The sequence below is a fragment of the Hyposmocoma kahamanoa genome, unplaced genomic scaffold (assembly GCF_003589595.1).
Source record: "Hyposmocoma kahamanoa isolate Upper Pololo Valley unplaced genomic scaffold, ASM358959v1 100021, whole genome shotgun sequence".
Lineage (NCBI taxonomy): Eukaryota > Metazoa > Arthropoda > Insecta > Lepidoptera > Cosmopterigidae > Hyposmocoma > Hyposmocoma kahamanoa.
The window spans coordinates 8,776,813-8,791,241 of NW_020653200.1; positions in this window are offsets into that span (position 1 = coordinate 8,776,813).

Here is a 14,429-nt window from a genome sequence, read left to right on the forward strand (position 1 = left end):
GTGTGTGTGTGTGTGTGTGTGTGTGTGTGTGTGTGTGTGTGTGTGTGCGTGCGTGCGTGCGTGCGTGCGTGCGTGCGTGCGTGCGTGAGTGTGTGCGTGCGCGCGGGCGTGTGTGTGCGTGAGTATGTGTATGAGTGTGTGTGTGTGAGAGAGAGAGAGAGGGTTAAGCAGAGCTTACCCGCACACATCTTTACCATTTTTTCATCCCATCACAAGTATGTTTCACATGAACTCTCGTCGGAATCTATGAGTTACGTGTGATGATGACTAAATGAAGAACATATTTCATAAAAATATGTAACGCAGTTGAAATCGTTTTTAATGGCGCGTAATTCGGAAAACGAGACGAGTTTTTGTGAACCTCCATTCTTTTTAATATTAACGAACAATATTAATGATTTAATTGATATATTAGGTCACAGTCGTATCGTATTATCATAGCAATTAACAAAGCGGTTGTGGTTAGAACGTCAATATCATTGATATATGAGTAAGAAGGTATAACACATTATGTTCCGATAGAATGCCCGAAAAAAAAATTTTTAAGTACAATAGGTTTATATCTTTACAACTGGATGAAATAGTGAGAATGCATATTTTAATTTTGGAACCAATATGCAAAACAACTTCATAGCGCAATTGCGGAAAAATTCAATTATATTCGTGCCATATTTCACATCGGATACTCATGTCTTTAAACAAGATTTGGATTGTGTATTTTTATCCTAACTCTAGTTAAAAAAACTTGCATTTAATTTTATTCCATTTAAAAATTGTTAACTAAAAGGCACTAATATACATAGGAAATTTTTATATGTTAGATAAATTAATGTTTCGGAACGTTCAAAAATGTTTTTTTGGAATATCGATTTTACATCGAAACACTGGACTTCAAATCTCATATAGTACTTACGCGTATGTACTTAGCGATGGTGCGTTTGTGTTTTAAGTTAATCAACGGAATTGTTGTATTCGAAATCGACTGTAAAAGATATGTCTTTAGATAAATATAAAATATGTAATCTTAAAATTGTGCGAATGGTGTAGCTTATAGTAAGTATTTAAAAGTATTTAAAAATGTTATAGTAAAACTTATTTTTAAGATGTAAATTGTATTGCGTTCCTAAGCATGTCTCTGTTTTTCAGTAGTACAAGCCCAAATCAAAATAGCTCATTTTTTGAGACAACTGTATTCAGAGTTTGTAAATTTTATTGTGAATAAACCATTGGGCAACAACACATTTGGGCCTATTGATGCTATTTACGACTCGTGGATTTGCGCGCCGAATACGCCTCAGTTTTTTTTGTAAACCATTCTGAATTAGATGCCTTTGAGATAGGCCGCTGTACTATAAAATCACCGTTCATCATCATCATTTCAACCAAAAGGCGTGCACTGCTGAAAATAGGCCTCCCCCAAAGACTGCCACGACGACATGTCCTGGGCCGCTTGCATCCAACGGATTCCCGCAGCCGTCACTAGATTATCAGTCCAACTTGTGTGTTGTCTGCCTACGCCGCGTCTATCGTTACGCGATCGCCACTCGGGAACTGTTCGGCCCCATCGGCCATCTGTTCTGCGGGACTTAACTTTCACTTAAGTTTTGCAATTCTTAGTGCTATGTCGGTTTGTCTGCATCCCTTACGGATATCCTCATTACTGATGTCATAAGGAAACTCCGAGCATTACCCTTTCCATTGCCCTTTAAGTGACCCTGAGCCTTCTTTTGAGGCCCATTGTGAGCGATCACGTTTCAGTGCCGTAAGTCATCACTGGCAACACACACTGATCGAAGAGTTTTGTCTTGAGACACTGTGATATTTTGGACAAGAAGACATGGCGTAATTTCCCGAACGCTGCCCAGCCGAGTTGGCTTCGACGATTATGGTTCGACGATTGACCTCTTTCTCGAAGTTGAACCTAGGATTATGTATACCTAGATAATTTGTCCTAGGTATACATAATCGTCAAAAACTTCTAGTGTAGAGTTTCCTATCTTCACGGGAGTTGTCCGTATATGGTTATCGACATGATCTACGTCTTGTCCATGTTCATTTTAAGACCGGCTCTTTCGGAGGCTCTACTGAGGTCATCGAGCATTGTAATGTGGTCCTCCATTGTCCTAGCCATGACTACAAAATCATCGATAACATATTCAGTTATACATATATAAATTTCAATAAATTTGGAAAACTTACGTTAGGATTCATTTAAAAAAATACAGTATATTGGGAACGTAATACTTCACTATAATGTTATTTCGATTTGAATGTCGGAAAAAGAATAGAAAGTCATAAGAAATTAAGAAACCTGGAACTAGTGATAATCGTTTAGTGAATACAAGTCTTTAGGCCCCCATATACTGACGATTCCTCGTTTCGATCGATCGTCACGATAATCGTATCGACTCATCACTACACCCCGGGCGTTGCAAGTTAATCGTTAACGACATAAACGTACACTATCGATTCGTCGTTTCGATCAATGAAACTACGGATCGTGAAGGCCAATCATCATCCTGAATATGATTGCGAACAGACTAGACTGTGCCCACATAAATGCGTATGCATTACATATCAATCATTTATTTAAAACTAACACCTAGTTATTAAGCTACTTACTAACACAAATAGACTCACAGTTATAGTAAAAGTTATTCGAAATAAATGGTATGTAATCCAAACAAATATTACAAATGCGAAAGTAACTCTGTATGTTACGTTTCCATGCCTAAACCGGTGCACCAATTTGACTAATTTTGGTATACAGATCGATGTGACCTAGGAGAAGGACATAGGCTAGCTTTTGTCACAAAAATAAGTCTTAGATGTTGAAATAGGGGATAAAATTTGTATGAAGAACAAATAAAACTGAACATATAATTAGTATACAGTACCTACAGTAGGCTACTCGAAATACTTATTCTACGTTGAGGAAGTCGCGGGCATCAGCTAGTTTTAAAATAAAAAATTGTCCGGTATATGAGGGCCTTTACTGCCTATATTTTGATGTGCTCCTGCAAAATGACTGATATATCATATTTTGTGTTCGTACTATGTTATTTTATAAGTTTGCAATATAGGGTGCCTTACAAGCCTTTTTGGTTGAAGTTTAAGTATAATCAATAAATATGGAATAATGATAAAGAAAATAAAGGAATATGATTTACTACGTTTTCTTTCAGTACGTTGTACGAAAATTTTATTTACGTACACGTATTTCGTTTATCAATGTGGTTTAAATCGGTGGGGATAGTCAAAGTCAATTAATCATTTATTTCATAGGTAATTTTTCTTACTTGGAAACGTCATTTTTTAAGCTTTTGCTAATTCACTACGCTGACCTCCCTAAGATTACTCTTTTCAAATGAACTTAAATGCTATGGAATACACTTTGAATCATAATTGAAAGGAATCTAGACTCATGTTGTCGTTCCATACTTCTTTATCTAACACATACTCTTCTATTTTAATAATATGACTTTTCAATTAAAATGCTTTTAATGTAAGTTTTAAACTTGGGAAATCATAATCTTAATATATTCTCCGGAATCTTATTGTAGAAACGTATACAGTTCCCCATAAAAGAATCGTTGACCTTAGTTAAACGAAATCGTGGTACCATGAGTTTGGACTTAGTTCTAAGGTTAATATTATGGATATCTTCGTTCTTAATGATATAATGTATATTTTTACGGGCATATAAAATATTTGAGTAAATGTGCTGTGATGCCACAGTCATGATACCAGTCTCCTTAAACTTTTCTCTGAGAGAAACCCGAGAAACTTAACGGTACACAGAACGAATCGCTCGTTTTGCAACACAAATATGATTTGTATATCTGCCCCTTTACTGCCTGACGTGTAATTTCACTAGTAATTTATCTCAAGATTTCAAAGATTAATCACCTAGTAGCCACGACACACCCAGCGTCCGCTTCCGGACAGTGGATGAGACGACAACAAATAGGTAAGTTATTTTGTAGTAATATATTTGTTAATACTTAATGATGTAATATATTTGTTAATACTTAATGTATAGACATTAATAGAGTACTTATATTTTCGCGATTGTTACACGTTAAATAATATATTTGGTTTTTTTTTTCAGTCAAACCAGCGTTTCAGGCCTTTTACAGGTCCCTTGGTGGTACGTAGTAACCATTGTTCATTGTTTAAAAAAACATATATTACGCGATTTAGATACGAAAAAATTATTTCATTGCCAAAGTTAATCTATTTGTGTAATTATTTGTCGAGACCATTTGTCTACTAACACATTTGCACTAATAATAAAGAAACACTATTTGCTTGCTATAAACCACTGATTTCTTCCCCTCCCCTATTTGTTTTATAATATCAAGTGACGGGACAAACAAGTCGTGCGCCTGAAGGTAATCTATACGCCTGTCCACACGCCTGGCGCAGAGGCGAAGCGTCGCGGCGCGTTATGTTTTTCGCCTATAGCATATTCATCTCCATTTTCCCATCATTAAGGTGCAAATTTGTGTTATGCAAATGTGGAATCGCGCGTCGTCACGCGATAACGTGCGCCTTCGTTGGTTAAAGTCGAGCGACTTCGCGGTTCTTGCGCGCAGTGACGCGTCAGACGCCGACCACACTGTGATCCGAGTGCGCTAATGCGAGCGTCGTCGTGCGATGACGCGTGTCGCCATGCGTTGTAGTTGAAAAACAGGACGCGACGCTTCGACTCTGCGCCAGTGTGAGCTAACCCTAAATCGCAAAGATATGTGAGACAATGCCACTGCACCCGTCACTCTGAGACATAAGTTGACAAATCCCATGTCTGCAATTTCACCAGCACCCTTACTCTTCAAAACCGGAACACAGTAATGCTACATACTGCTTGGCGGCAGGAATAGGATAGGGTGGCAGTACTACCCTGGACGAATTCTTTCACAAGGCGCTCTGCTACTACAAAACCCTACACAGAAAACACTTAAGGATAATTTTCTTTAATTATGCTGAACAATGAGGTAATTAATATTTAAACAAAATCACTAGAGTAGGACTATGATGACAACACACTTCTATTTCATGAATGTACTTAAATTTCACTATGTAACACGATTTTTGTTTCTGGTTTATCAATATCAATTTCAATTCGTTCTGACATGAAAACACTACTTCCCTGCAAAAAATTTGCATTTGCGGGCCTTACCATGAACTCTTATTACAGTTCAGTATAGGTACGTAACGACAAAAAAAGCGGGTTGGGATGCTCTCTCACAACGATTCATTTTAAGTCCTAAACTGAATCGTAATAAGAGTTCATGGTAAGGCTCCAGACGTACATACTTGCGTACCATTACGGAAATTTTCAAATTTTCGGGTTTCTCTTTATTTAAAAACAAAAAGGGAACGTTATATTTCAAATCAATGGTAGGTATCTATATTTTAACCAAAGTCAACAAATTCATGAAAAAGAACCTAAACATTGTGTAGATTTGCGAGATTACGTAAATACTACTATGTAGCTATGTAAGCAGGCAGTTATGTAAATACCATTGTGACAGTCACAAAAGCAAATTTCAGGGTTATAGCTTTCTACATACTTGCTGCTCAGTTAAACAAAAACCAATATAATCAAACCAGAAACAGAACCTTTTTGAAAATTAGTTACGTACCTACATACACTGTGTCAATGCATACATAGTGTTATTTTCACTTAGTCCTTAAAGTAATGGATTAAACAGGTATTGGTTAAAAGTTTATCTACATAAAGGTGTTGCGGGTAATCATAAGTATAGATATCTATATATCAACTTAGATATACATAGTTGATTACAACTATTTCCTACATATCCTGCCGTCAATCTTCGGAGCTCCGAGTGCACCCGAATACAATTTTTTATGTCTAGTAATTATTATTAGATATTACGGAAATACGTACAAAATGACAGGGTTTTATTTTTGAGTCATAATTCTTTATTAGTAATACACAATACAGTTATACTCTACACCAATAGTCTTTGGTTCATTATTTACTGAAAGTAATAAACATTTATAGAATAAAAACAATAGAAGATTCTAAGTTTAACTTCTTCTGAGATTAATCAAAGCCCATTTTGTCCATATATCGACCGCGAACTAGCAATCGGTACTATCTCAATTTTGACAACTTTACAGGTGAAGAAAAAAACTGTTTGCGTGATTTATATAGCATCTGATTTACTAAATAAAAATACGTAGTTTTTAAATATTTTTATTTCACATACACTACGTATTTTTATTTAATAAACCAGATGCTATATAAATTAAGCAAATATTTTTTTTCTTCATCGTGTAAAGGTGTCAAAATTAAGATAGTACCGGTTGCCAGTTCACAGTCGATATGTCTATATATTATCTACGTATTTCCCCTAAATCATCTATTAATCGAATAGAACTACGTACTTTATTGTAGTTTTAAGAAAAAATTAAACTAAATTAAGTTTCTTATTTCAAATAACTAAATTAGTTTTACAGTATTTCTCCTTTTGACCGTTTGCCTACTCTTTGCCATGTGCGGTCGTATTTGATGCATTTGGCAAATATTCTACGTGTTTGATGGAAATCTAGATTGACGGCCTATTTGACAACCATGTTTGAAGGTCATGCTTGTCAAACAAAACTTCAGTTGTCGCCTACCCTTTACCCTGCTAGATTCCGTATAGTCATCTGGTTCTGTGCGCAATATTTCTTTTAACAAATTTTCGTGATTATCTTTTCCTCTTAATTTCGACCATTCTCTAGATCAACGTTCATTTCTTTTTTACATAATACATAGTGCTAGAATGAATGCCAGAAACGCTTTATCTGTATTCTTACAAATAGATAATATAACCCATTGTATTAAGTATAGTACGGTACGAACAAATACACACGGAGATGACCGAATGTGAACTACAGGCAAGTGTCAAACTAGTTTGATGTTTTGTTAATTTATTGGATCGTTTGCGATATTGTTTGAAGAAAACGTGAAGTTTGAAGGATAAATTTGACAAACTATTTGATCGTATACATACCTATTTTTCAATAATTCCAGTCTGCAGATATCTTAGGAGTAAATAATAACAGTAGTATTGGAAAACCACCATTAAGGATCAGCAGACATATCGACCATAAAAATAGAAGGCTTAGTAATCAATACATAGATAACAATAGAGATACTATTCGTTGATAATTAAAATGTGATTCCAATTCTGGCTTGATAGTTGCAAGAATATAGTTATACGTTTCCACAGCCATTCTAGGGTAATCATAGAACTTATCCGGATTTTGTCTTTGACTTTTCTTTGTTTGTATTACAGGTCACGTCTTCTTTTTCCCACAATTAGGTACTATAAAAAGGACACGTCACAGTATCGATATCGCGCTCACACTCTCGTTACGGCACTTTACCGCCGCAAACCAAGCGATATGGTCACTGGCGGCGAGAACAAGTCACTTTTACCACGCTGCCGCCCGTACCGGTTTTGTCCAGTTTGTAGCCTTATTAGCGCATCTGCTGCGACTCAGTCACAATGCAGTAACGATACAGTCGCTAGTCGTCTACTTTTACACACACGCGCGACATACAAACGCAATGCACGTTTTTAATGATTCGACATAAGTGACGGCATCGATGCAGTCTCGCGTTTTAATCATACAACCGTCTATAAATCGCTACTGTCGCGATGCAATCGCAGGTTTCTAAGAGGAGTAGCTAATCTATATACTTGCAACTTGATTAAGTCCAGTCTGCACCAACTGCAAAGGATAACTGATAGAAATCCGACGACAACCGTACACGAATATTGATAAGATGTTAAGAAAATAGTCATACTGTGTGTAAGTTTGTTAACATAATGTTATTGTACCGTAAAACCAATATATGAGTTAAAGTGATCTTTTAAATACCTACTGTGATCTTGGACATTTACTATGCTACACTTAAAATGTGGTAACATTAGTAATAAATAGTAGTAACCAATTCTCTCTATCTGTTTAAGACTTTCCGAAAACTCCTGATTTATTTGCAAGTCGTTTTCTGTGGTGCTTGACTTGGGGTTTTTCGTCAACTGTCCCTGGAGGGTCACTCGACCGTCTCCGGTCTCTGTTATGGCCCTCTTGGGATCATCTAAGTCAATACAATCCTTTTTGACCCCTCTTACTCACTTTTGTCACTAACACTTTCACTATTCTACATCTTTGAACTTTATTTGTGTTTATGTGGGTATTTTTGAACATTTCGCAGCACAGTTACCTACAGTAGTTTTATTTAGGCCTTCTAGAAGTATAAATCAAAATAATTAAGTAATGGACATTTTGAACACTGATTTGTTGTATTTGGGCCATATAAAGTGTCCTTTCAAACCTAGTGCTTAAATTAACACTTGCCATAAAATTTTAAATGGAAAGTTAGGGCTTTTTTCCTACTTTCCTAAAACCACGTTTTGCAACTCTACGTCGTCTTTTTTCGTGTTACGACATCGATTTCCTTCAGATATTGACGTTTGCGTTTCAAGATTCCTGTTTCTGTACCAAACTTGTTCACCTTCAAATTGTTGGTAGGTACATTGTTCTATTGTCAGTTCTACTGTCGGGAATTGCTACGTATCAATTATCTGTATAGGTTGTTACACAGGCAGGAAATCTTTAAAGGTGTTGTTTGGTATCGTAACTAATATGGAGTCACTTCGCCATTGACGGACAAACAGCAGCCGACTCAAACAATTTTCTCCAAAAAATTTTGGAAAAAAATATATTTATTTATTGAATGTCCATGACATTCAAATATTTTTTGTGAAATTACTCCACTAGTTTTGTTATAATTATTAATACAAAGATAGAACAAACACTTAGAAAAATTCCTTCGATCCAGCCGGATTCGACACGACGTCCTCTAGCAAACCACGCCCTATGCCAACTAAGCCACGGAACGAACTAGCGGACCTCATCGAATTTCTCTGCTTGTTTGTCGGATCTTTGTATTTGATTTTTCAACGACTGATCGAAGGATTTTTTTCTAAGTGCTCGTTCTTTGTATTAATAATTATAATGTATTTATTTGTATTTATTTAATGTTCTTGCACATGGTGTACAAATGGCGGACTTAACGCCATAAGCCATTCTCTACCGGTCAACCATTGGGCCAAACCATTGAGAACTGTACTAAAAGTAAAAACACTGTCTTTATAGTAAAAAATCCAGTAGGTACGTAAAGTTGTTTGACAACAATATGTCTATTATGTATGACTAACAAAATAAATTGGTGGCTCACGAAACAATTCCCACATCGGTAACTGCGAAACAGTTGTCAGTTTCAGTGCCGAATTGTCTGAATGTTCACATTTTACCGTCAAGAGGAAATGGCAGCAAATTCTTACAAGTCTAGTACAATTTAAACATTACACGCAGAGTCTCTTTAAAATAAGAATTAAGTTTTTTTTATTGAATGTCAGGATGTTACACCACCATGATATTCAATTATTTTCGAATTTTTTTCAAATCCTGCCGGATCGAAGGGATTTTTTCAAAGTGTTCGATCTTTGTATTTATAATTTAAAAACAAGAATTTAAAATAACTAAGCATGTACTTAGGGTTGCTTGGTGGACCTGTTACGTTTTTTAAATAACAGTTCCCCCAAGTAATAAAATGTCTGTAAAGTATAAATCTGCGAATCACTTTTTTACAGAAATAAAATATGATTTTTTGTTTGTAAAATGCAATGTTACGAACTACAAATAGAAATAACAAGCTCAGTAGGTACATCAAAGAATATACCTACAAACAATTGGTGTCATTACAGTAACGGTTAAAACCACGGAATACCTAAATCTTTCGTTCCAATTCAAACGTTGACACATTGGTTTTAAAGTGACTAATTTGTTTTATTTGTATTCCAATAATGGTCACTGAGTGTATCCGTTCGGTGACAAAACAACAATGTACAAGTAATTCCAGTGCTTACAATTTCATTTAAAACTTAGGTATATAATTACATACCTTACAAAATAGTAAGTACTGGTAAGCGTCTTTTTTAAGAAGAACAATTTTTAGGACGTTTATAGATTAGTGTAGCACAGCTAAGAGAACAAAAATGATGTCAATTTGGATTTCAGATCATACTCTATGTATTGTGCTACCACAAGCAGCATAGAGTTCAATTTAAAAATTAAATTTTAAAAAATAATAAAAATCAAACTTATGTGCTCTTGAACCTGTACTCTCTACACGCCCCTCTGGTGGCATCGGGAGAATCGAGCTGTAAGGATTATTTCACGATTAAAGCAACTTACACTAATTAATTAGTTTTGAAATGCTAATAATCTAAAATACCTACACGATGAATTATTTATTCTGCAATACAAAAGCACCCAAAAAATCCTCCTACACCAAAAGACGCCACTTTGTTCTTTTCTGCGCCACTTAGCGAGACATTTCAACCTTTACTCTGACAGCTGTAGTCAGCAACCGCGTAGAATGTTAAAATTTATTTAACAAAATGTTATTTGTTCTTGTTACTCTCCAGGTTTTGTACAATTTGCATCCTGTATAAATTTCGTACCTACCTTTCTAGATCTACCGTACTGCCTAGTCAAGCTTTTTATACCACAAAACAAATTACAAATTTTAATAAACGATTAAAAATGTAACTGTACTAAGGCGAGCTTATCCTATGAAGATATTTCTTCCATCTAAAAAGACCTCAATTCGCGCCCTTGGATTACCCCGGGCGTACTGCGCTACATTAAAAATCGAGATAATTATCATAAAAAATTTGTTAAGTTTCCAGACAATCCACTATTTAAAACTACTTAATATAGATACAGAAACTTCTGCAATCAACAATCTATTAAAGAAATTAAAACGCCAAAACGAAAAGACACCCATAATGAATGCCGGTCACGATAAAAAACAGTTTATAGAAAGTTATCCAAAAAAAAAACGAACATAACTCTAAATTATTTGCCCAGCAAATCGTTGTAAAATCGGTAAATGCAGCGCAAACTGTTAACACAGCAAATTCATTATTTTACTAGTGTAGGAAAACTACTAGCTGAAAAAGCAGAAACCAACGTCCCTCTTTTTAACAGCAACCATGGACTCGTCTTACGCCTCACAATTGCACTTAGTAAAAAAATATTAGTAGATGAGATGGGCGCAAGTAACCACACGTGCCTTTGTAACTAAGCATCATTACATTATTGTAAACGTTAGTGTAATAATAAGATGAAAGGGCAGTATGTGGTTACAGGTCTTTTCAATACAATGAAGGGTAACATTTTCACTTTATTTTAAATTTATGTGAGCATTGTGTAACCGTCCTAAGGGAAATTAACATTTTTCAGTAACCACATACATGTAGAGCCTTAACTGAGGAAGATTTAGAAAGTTAAATGTGACTTGTGCCTTGCTGTTTCTTGTTGAACCATAACCAGTCTTCTTAATAATCAGTCTCAACATTCCTAATAACAATAATGATATGTACCTAGTTAATTTTGAGACCTGGGTACATTCTTCGGAATTAGTAATACGGTCAATACGGTCCTCATTTACACATCGTGTCTATGCAGCGTCCTACCTGAGTGCGAAGGCTTATGTAAGAACTTCCACACGGGCCACCGCAGGTCGCAACCTGGTGGTAGTTGCTTTTGAGGTACGATGAAACCAGGTAGGTGGTGGGGCATTTTACCGTTTCCACAATGCACACATAGTGACAGTTGGATGGTCACTCGTAGTCTCTGTGGTGCGCAAGAAATTTTTACGGCTTTTAAGGCGAGCTCGGGGCATTTGGCGGCCGCCGGCCGTATAAATTGCAGTACAATACAATAACATCTTCAGGATGCTGTTGGGACTGCCACGGCACTGCAGTGCATGTTTGCTGAAGCGCGAACAGATGACGTTTATGCCATTAGGCGTAAAAATGTGTCTCTCTGTTAAAATGTGTGTCTCTGCTAAAGCGAGTGCGTGACAGTGGCAATCCTGAGGATGTTTGCCCATCGTTTTGACTGTACAATTTTAAAGTTTTGGGTAACCATTACAATTGGTCAAATTAAGTAATAATTGTGCATTTTCCAAATTTTAATATTTTTTTCTGTCAATATTTCAAAATTCAATGTAATCATACTAACATAGTTCTAAGGTTTTCTTTTGTAACTAACACCATTATCTTATGGGCTATGGCCTGAAATAAATGGTTTATTATTATTATTATTATTATTATTATAAAGGGTGTCGACTGTCACTCTCTTGTTTGTACTTCACCACGGAGCATACTACATCCCGACACACGTATGGTGCTCCAATACCTGCTAGAGGATATACCATATTAAGGGGAGTTGTCTTGAGACAGCCGGTGATCAGGCGTACTGTTTCATTAAGCGCTACGTCATCAAGTCCAGCATGTGCAGACCTTTGCCACACGCGTATTCACCAGCCGAGAAACACAATGCTAAACCTGTAGTTCGTAGGACATCTAGCGCTGCTTCCCTATTGGGGGATGTTAGACGTCGAAGGAGGTTATTGACTGAGCTGACCTTCATTTTGTTCTTTTGACAGTGCGGTTTGAAGGTGAGTGATCTGTCCAGCATTATCACCAGATATTTAGGAAAACAATCGTGTTGGATTTTGACTCCTTGCCAGGTGATACTCAGAGTTCGGTTGGCCTGATAGTTGTGCAGATGGAAAGCGCACGTTTTGATGGGTTGGGCCTGAGACCGTTTGCATCATAACACGTTCCCAGCTCATTCAAGGCTGAGGTCAGATCATTGCTGGTTTAGTAACCACGCACATGCAACACGGACTGTCAAATTTATGCTCAGAAGCGGCCGCGGAAGCATTCCTATTATTATAGTTCATATTATTATGAACCCTGCCACACTGAAACGCACGGCAGACGCGTGCTGGGTAAGCTTCCGCGGCCTCTTCTGTGTGGCCAGAGAGAGCATTATTGTGTTACGACCGCCAAATGTTGGTGTCCCTAATTTGTTTTATAGTAAGAATTAACCATTAAGACTGGCTAGTCTTAATGGTAATGGCCAGTAACTTTCAATAAAATGAGAAACTATGTAAAGCGGTAAGTTTATACCGACGCCTCAGTTTGCAGTGGCAAACATAGAAGTTGTTTAGTAGCGACTAAACAACTTCTACGTCACATACAATTATGTCCGAGGTGCACAATGAAACGGCAAACTTGACGCGTGACCTCTAATAACCGACCAATTGCTTTAATAACACCTTTATTAACAGAATAAACGAAGCTTGTAGCATTTAACCTTAATTCGATCTGATGTCTGATTCCATTATATTGGCAGATTGCAATGCACAGCTCTGCAATGATTACCAACAACCCTGCACACTAACATTTACGATAAATCCTCCTCTTCAGTGAGATTCATTAGCTGAGGACTTTAGTACGAATAATATGCAAAATGTTGCTATATAAATATACACATACCGGCAAATTTAGCGGTACAAAAAAAATGAGAATATAAATTCGTAAACAAATAAAAAATTGATATTAAATATAAATTATATTAATATCTTTTATCATCGACGGAGTACAGCCTTGCACAACATTTATTGAAAAAAATGAAATTAAACAAAACGCATTTTTTTAGATTTTGCAACAAAGCAGAAACAGGTTAAACATTAAAAAAAATTAATAACAGTTTAATACTGTAATCATTAATACAAAGATCGAACACTCAGAAAAAATTCCTTCGATCCGGTCGGATTCGAACCGCCCGCCGTCTTCTTGCACACCATGCCAGACGCTATACCAACTAAGCCACGGAACGAACCAACCGACCCAACAAATTTTTCTATGTGCTTGCGTCGTGTCTTTGTATTTAGTTTTTCAACGACTTTTTAGTCGTTGAAAAACCACGCAGACAGTCGTAGACTTTTTAGTTTAATACTGATTAAATCATAATAAAAAAATCAACTAAAGTTTACGAAATTTACAAAATCACTAACTCAATCTCGAACCACTCAACAAACCTATGTAAAAAAACTTCTCTTTTTTATGATACTAAGTGACGGGGACAACTCGTGCGCCTTTGTAGTTGCAGTACCACTCAGACCGTTCAATTGCAAGAATACTGCTACTGCGCCCGTCATCCTGAAACACAAGTTAACAAGTCCATGTGCCTGTAATTTCAGTTCTATAGCAACAGAGCTCCTTGTGAAAGAGTTCGTCCAGGGAAGTACTGCCACCTTACCTATTTCTGCCGCGAAGCAGTAATGTGAGCAGCGTTTACTGCGTTCCCGTTCGGAACCTTACCCCTCCGTACTGGTGAAATTACAGGCACATAGGACTTCTCAACTTACGTCGCAGGGTGACGGGTGCAGTGACTGTGCCCCAAAGATCTTTGCGGTTTAAAGCTCTGGTGGCACTGCAACTGTTATGAATAGGCGTGTCGCTTACCAACAAGCGCAC